We start from the raw sequence: 6,351 nt of genomic DNA on the forward strand, positions 1-6,351 counted from the left end.
GGTCCAGAGAGGCAAAGCTGAGGATGAAATCTGAAACCCTGGAAACATCCTTTTAAACTTGACTGAAACAAACATTTATTTTCTTTTGCAATCTTTTGTTATTGAATTGAGAAATTGAAACGAATTCAACCCAAACTTTTCACTTCTAGTACCTAACTCGGATTTGTAGGAATTTAGAATCGAATCAAACCGTCCCTGAGGATCGATACCTTATTATACTATACGGATAGGGTTGTGCACTTGCAACCTTAGACGAGAGTAGATTCAAGGTTTAAACTGGTACATCTCGCTGTACCTGAGACTTTGTAGCTGTTAGTTTGTAATAATCTAGAAGTCAATAATACGATAATTTATCATAAAGCTTTGTTCATGAATTGGATGATTAATATCATTTTGTTGCCTTGAGTATTATTGAATTTATGGATCATTTCGAGTTCATGACTGAAATTGTGAAACTCCATAATATAGATAATATATACTCTTAAAAAGTCACTGACCAAGGTAATTAGCAGGAACACTAATTACCGCGATAAGGTTAGTATGTGGATTAAAAGATGGTTAAGTTTTACAAACCACCTGACACGAGATGTTATTTTAATCACATAGATACATGTTCTAGAAACATGGTATTTGACCAGGCTTCTAAATAGCTAGCTATAGCGGCGCTATAGCTACGCTATAGCTTTTTCGGACCATAAACGCTAAGCTATGAGATAAAATTGCGCTAACTCAGCTACGACCGCTATAGCTATAATAGCTGACCGCTATTACCGCTATATGAGACCCGCTATAGCTACCGCTATGCTACATGGTTTTTTTTTGCAATTTATATGGACTTCTGTACTTCTATTCTTATTTATAATGCTACATGGTCTTCTACGATAAGTATACTAAACCAAACTATATGCTTCTATTTTTATTTGTGATTTATTCTATCATTCTATATCGAGAAATATTCAAATACTAATTATTCATTTTGATTACTCTTTTTATAGTATTTGTTTATAAAATTATTATCGTTCGTTTCAATTGAAAGCTGATTTTGATTATTATTATAATTATAAAATGTTTAAATATGTATATTGACTTCATTTACCTTATAAAATTAATTGCTCTTTGTCTATTATAATATGTAATACCATGAAGTATAAACTATTAAATAATATTACTTTTTAGATTTTTTTCATTTTTATTTGCGTAATTGATAAAAAGTATAGACTTAGATTAGTTGTCATTTAGTTGTTACATCAATTCTTTAATATTGATTATGTTGATAATTAGTAGAAATATAGAATCTAAAGTTTGAAAAGGGAAAATCGCTATGTGTGATAGCTTCCGCTATAGCTACGCTATTCGCAATAGCTTTTTTTTTTGGTCTCTCCGCTATGCCGCTATAATCGCTATTTAGAACCTTGTATTTGACAGACCCCGAATGAAACATTAAATAGAATTGTGTTCGTGTCATTTATGTTTTCATTCAGTGTCACGTTCTACAGTATGAGGTATTTATCGTTCCCACTGAGAAATATGTATGTGTGATTGTTATCCACCGCTGTCCGTAAAAAGCAGTCATAACGGTAGCTTTTCCATATGTATAGCTTAGCTGAGGAAGTGATAGTTTACCAAGAATACTATTTGTCCCTCGTATCTCTATACGAGCTATAACATCACTGGGCCCCTTGATAGAGTTAGATTATTTGCTAGCGGTATAATTACAAGAGTAATTATATTTGATAATCTGCTCAAGATTAAGAAAAGATTCAGTTAGCAAGGATGACACACATCTACCTTGAAACTGATCTGATAGCTATGAGACAGAAGAACAGACACAAGTAAATTGTTTACTGAATCGTGATATTGTACAGTACAGCATCATCTGTGTAATTGGATGGTCATGATGTGTTGCCAGATGCCACCCATGATTATAGAAGTTAAAACAGTTTTAACTCTATTTACCAACATAACACAGATCCTATTGGGTCACACCATATAGGAGTTAATCGGAGAATCTTATTGTGATTGATTATAAATTGGTTATGATCAATAGTAAGATGGTTATAATTAATTATACGTGTTATAATTAAATTATAAATGTTATGTAAAAAATAACAAGCAAAAACATTGGTTAATTTATAAACGCGTGTGACACGTTGTATAAAAGTTAACCGGTTAATTTATAAATGTGCAGGACACGTTGTATAAATTACGGAAACAACAAACCGCAAGAAAAAAAAAATATATATAATTATTCAGAATAATTATACGAATATTATTTGTGTTCGGGCCGAGGGCATTCGAGTCTTTTCAGATTCGTCCTTATCCGCATGACACGTCATCGATCCTATCCAGATGACACGTCATCGATACCGAAACAAATAACCGAAAGAAAAATATATATATAATTGTTCAGAATAATTATACGAATATTATTTGTGTTCGGGCCGAGGGCATTCGGGTCTTTTCAGATTCGTGCTTATCCGCATGACACGTCATTGATCCTATCCAGATGACATGTCATCAATCCTATCCACAAGGGCAAAATGGTCATTTCACACCTATGCCACCTTGCATGTGTAGAAGCATGGAGAAGAATGTGGAAGGGTGTGGAAGGGGTATTTTGGTCATTTCACATATAAAAGGATGAGGTGTCAATGGCATATCTTGTAAATAGGCCGAACTTGGAGGGCATTTTGGTCTTTTGCAACCGAATCTAAACACTATAAATAGGGGTGGAGGGGTAGAGAGAGAAAGATATATTCATATATATATATATGCACATTCACATGTATCTTTTCGTGCAGAAACGAATCGGTATTTTCTCTCTTTCTCGGTTTCTCTCCCAAATAGTGTTTCGGTTGAGAAAAGAAAGTTATACGTAGTTGACGTATAATCTTGCGGGTTGTTGTGGAGAATATTTACGGGATCGATGAATAGTGTTTTACCGAATTTAGCGGTATGTCAGTTTTGCATATTGATGAAACTGAGCAACCGAAAATTCGTGTTTACGGGTTTTCGTCTTTTCCCCGTGAATAGTGTTTTTGCAGAATTCCGCGGTTTACGGTATTTCTGGCAGAAGAAATAAACCGCTCTCCGGTTAGTCCTGGTGGATAACCGATAGAGGTATCACACGTGTGATACTCCGAGTCGATTCCTTCCCTGGTGAGGCTCTACTCGCTCGGTCTGCATTCCAACTGTGATTTGGAAACAAGGTATAAATATGTTATATTAATCTATTTAATTTGTAAGTAGATTAAAGTTTTAGAAATCAATCATGGAGTAGATCTGTAAAAGGATTAAATTGGGTTTTGATGCCAAAGGAATACTGAAGGTGGACCGCCTTGGAAAGTTTCCTGACATACCCCGTTTAATCCTGAGCTTAAGTTGGCCGTAGAAATTTTTGTTCTACGGTCATTCCGCACCTTAAGCCTAAAAGGGGTTTCCGGTTACCACCCCGAAACCCCAACAGTGGTATCAGAGCCAGGTTCTCCCGCTGATTGATTTTCTAAAAGTTATAACTTATGCAAATTAGGTGCATATACCGCATATCAGTTTAATTCTTACATTTGCAGCTTAAGTCCAAAACCGATTAGAAATGAGATTTTCTTGGATCGGTTCTACCGACTAAGAAAGTTAAATTAAATTTAAGCTTTCTTTATGCTTTCTTATGAAATGTAAACTTTTACATTTCTTGGATCGGTTTTCCGACCGAGAAAGATAAAATAGGATTTTATGCTTTCTTTATGTTTTCGTTTTCAAAACTTTTGATTGCGTTAAAGTTAATCTAAGAATGTGATGAAGCAATAAAGTACCTGAGTAAGAGCTGTTAATCTCCACCCGTAAAAGACAAGGTTAATGACAAGAAAAGTCTCGGCTTTTCGTCTAACCCTCTTTTACGTGTCCTGATAGCTGGCCCAAAGGGGACTTTGTCACGTTACCAAATTGCTTTAACGCTTTTGAAATGGCAAAATTTAGTGTAAGTTTTTGCCTTTTCGAAAACCTTCGGATAAGTAAAGTTCATCGAAGAATGTGATGAAGCAATAAAGTACCTGAGTAAGAGCTGTCATTTCCACACAAGAAAGAGATGGTTCTGTCTAGGAAAGATTGAGTCTAAGCGGTCCTCGTGACCCCAATCTTTCCTGGGAGCCCCTTTCACGTGTCCTAATGGCTGGCCCAAAAGGAACTTTGTCACGTTACCAAATTGCTTTATGGACCGAAAAAAATATCTGATTTTAAAACATATAAATTGTTTATGTGCTTTAAATGGTATAAATAAGAACTGAGCATAGCTGCAAAATAAAGAATTAGGAACTGATAAATAATATACCTGACTTGCTCCCGTATATAAGTAAATTAGATTTACTGCTTTGATATGAATTCAATAAATTAGATTTATTGCTTTCAAAGGAACCGTGAAAGAACGTGATGTCAAAAAAAGATTTGTGAAGGAACTCACCGTTGTCTTTCTGGCAGACGACTTTCACGTGTCTAAAGTCAGTTACAAGAACTGACTGCTTAACAAAGCTAAGCGTATAAAAGAGGTACTGATAATAACATAAACTAATGGAGATCACATTTCGTATTCAAGACTTCCTTTCCACGACTGCTTAATGAAGCATATGAAAGAGGTCGTTATAAAGATACGAATAGAATCACATTTAGTCATTCTTACATATGCTGAGAAAAGAAAGTAATGGGGATCATATTCGATATTTTAGACTTCCTTTCCACGACTGCTTAATGAAGCATATGAAAGAGGTCGCTATAAAGATACGAATAGAATCACATTAATCGTTCTTTCTAACATAAGATAAGAAAAGAAATGGAGATCACATTCAGTATTCAAGACTTCCTTTCTATAATTGCTTAATGAAGCATATGAAAGAAGTCGTTATAAAGATACGAATAGAATCACATTAGTCGTTCTTTCTCACATACCCCTTTGGAGATTGCTGGCACTATTAAGCATAAACACCAACCCATTAAATATTAAGTAGTATGCCCTTCCCACTCTATCCTCCTCAAACCATTGTTCATTGGTTGATGATTAAACTACTCAGTAGACATCGCCTTTTACCTTTGGTGGTCGAGGGTTATGTCCGACATATCAAACCAAATAGAGTGAGGTTACTTACCGATGATTTCCAAAACAGTTTTGGGCTCGGGGCAAAGTCTTCGTTAAAAACACTTGATGTTTTAACGAAACCAAGAATCACAAAGAGATGTGATTAGCAAGTTTGCTTACCTAAGATAACTGATAGCCATGATATGCATACACTGCCTTGGTTATTGGTGAAAATATGGATCTTGGTCCTACTGCAAACGGGAATAGAACAAATTTGCAGTGAGAGTTTTATTATTGGAATAAAACATTACATGAACAAAGTTAAAATCTTTACATTAAACGTTGTAGAAATATGGCTAAAGAAACGTCTTTCTCTTTACGCCCTCTATTCGAAAGGTAGACATACGTGAGAAAAAGGAATATATCCTAAATACACCGGTCCCTGCTGAAATAATAGAGAGCAGCTCTGTCAGTACTCACACGCTTCGTATGACAAGCGATGATGAGAAACTGGAGAAGCTTAACTGTCCGTGGAGCCACGAGTTGGCCACGGAAGTTATCCTGAACTTATTTTCTCCCAGCTATTCGGAGTTCATTGTGAACTCCCATAAGCAAGAGTTGGATAAGAGCTTGCAGGAGCCCCAAGGGATACTGAGGATCACTGATAAAGACATCGAGAATAGCTATCATGTCCTCATGATCCAAGAAGGTGGGAAGAAGATCAAGAAAGCAAAAGGGAAAAACGGCTATTAAGTACAAAGGCAAAGGGAAGTTGGTTCCGGGAACGAACTCTCCCAAGATAAATGTTTCTGCTAACTCTGACTGCTATTTTAGCAATAGCAAAGGTCACTGAAAGAGAAACTGCCCGGAGTATCTTGGAGATATGAAGTTTGAGAATGTCTCAAAAGTCTCAGTCTCAAGTATTTATGTTATTGAAATTAATATTGCGACCTCTCTTAATGATTGGGTACTGGATACCGGATCATGTGCTCATATTTGCACGAATATGCACGCACTAAAAGAAAGTTACGCAATAAGGAAGTACAACTCCGAGTTAGAAACGGAGCACAAGTTGCAGCCGTTACAGTCGGTAGGATAAAATTGTACTTGCCTAGCGGGTTTATTCTGGAACTAGAAAATGTCTATTTTGTTCCTACCATTTCTAGAAATATCATATCAATCTCGTGTTCAGAGATGAATGGTTTCTCGTTTGTTATAAAGAACAATAGATGTTCTATTTATAAAAATGAGACATATTATGGATCATCTTACTTGTTAAATGATCTTTA

The sequence above is a fragment of the Carex rostrata genome, chromosome 22, assembly GCF_964058835.1.
Source record: "Carex rostrata chromosome 22, lpCarRost1.2, whole genome shotgun sequence".
NCBI classification, from domain to species: domain Eukaryota; kingdom Viridiplantae; phylum Streptophyta; class Magnoliopsida; order Poales; family Cyperaceae; genus Carex; species Carex rostrata.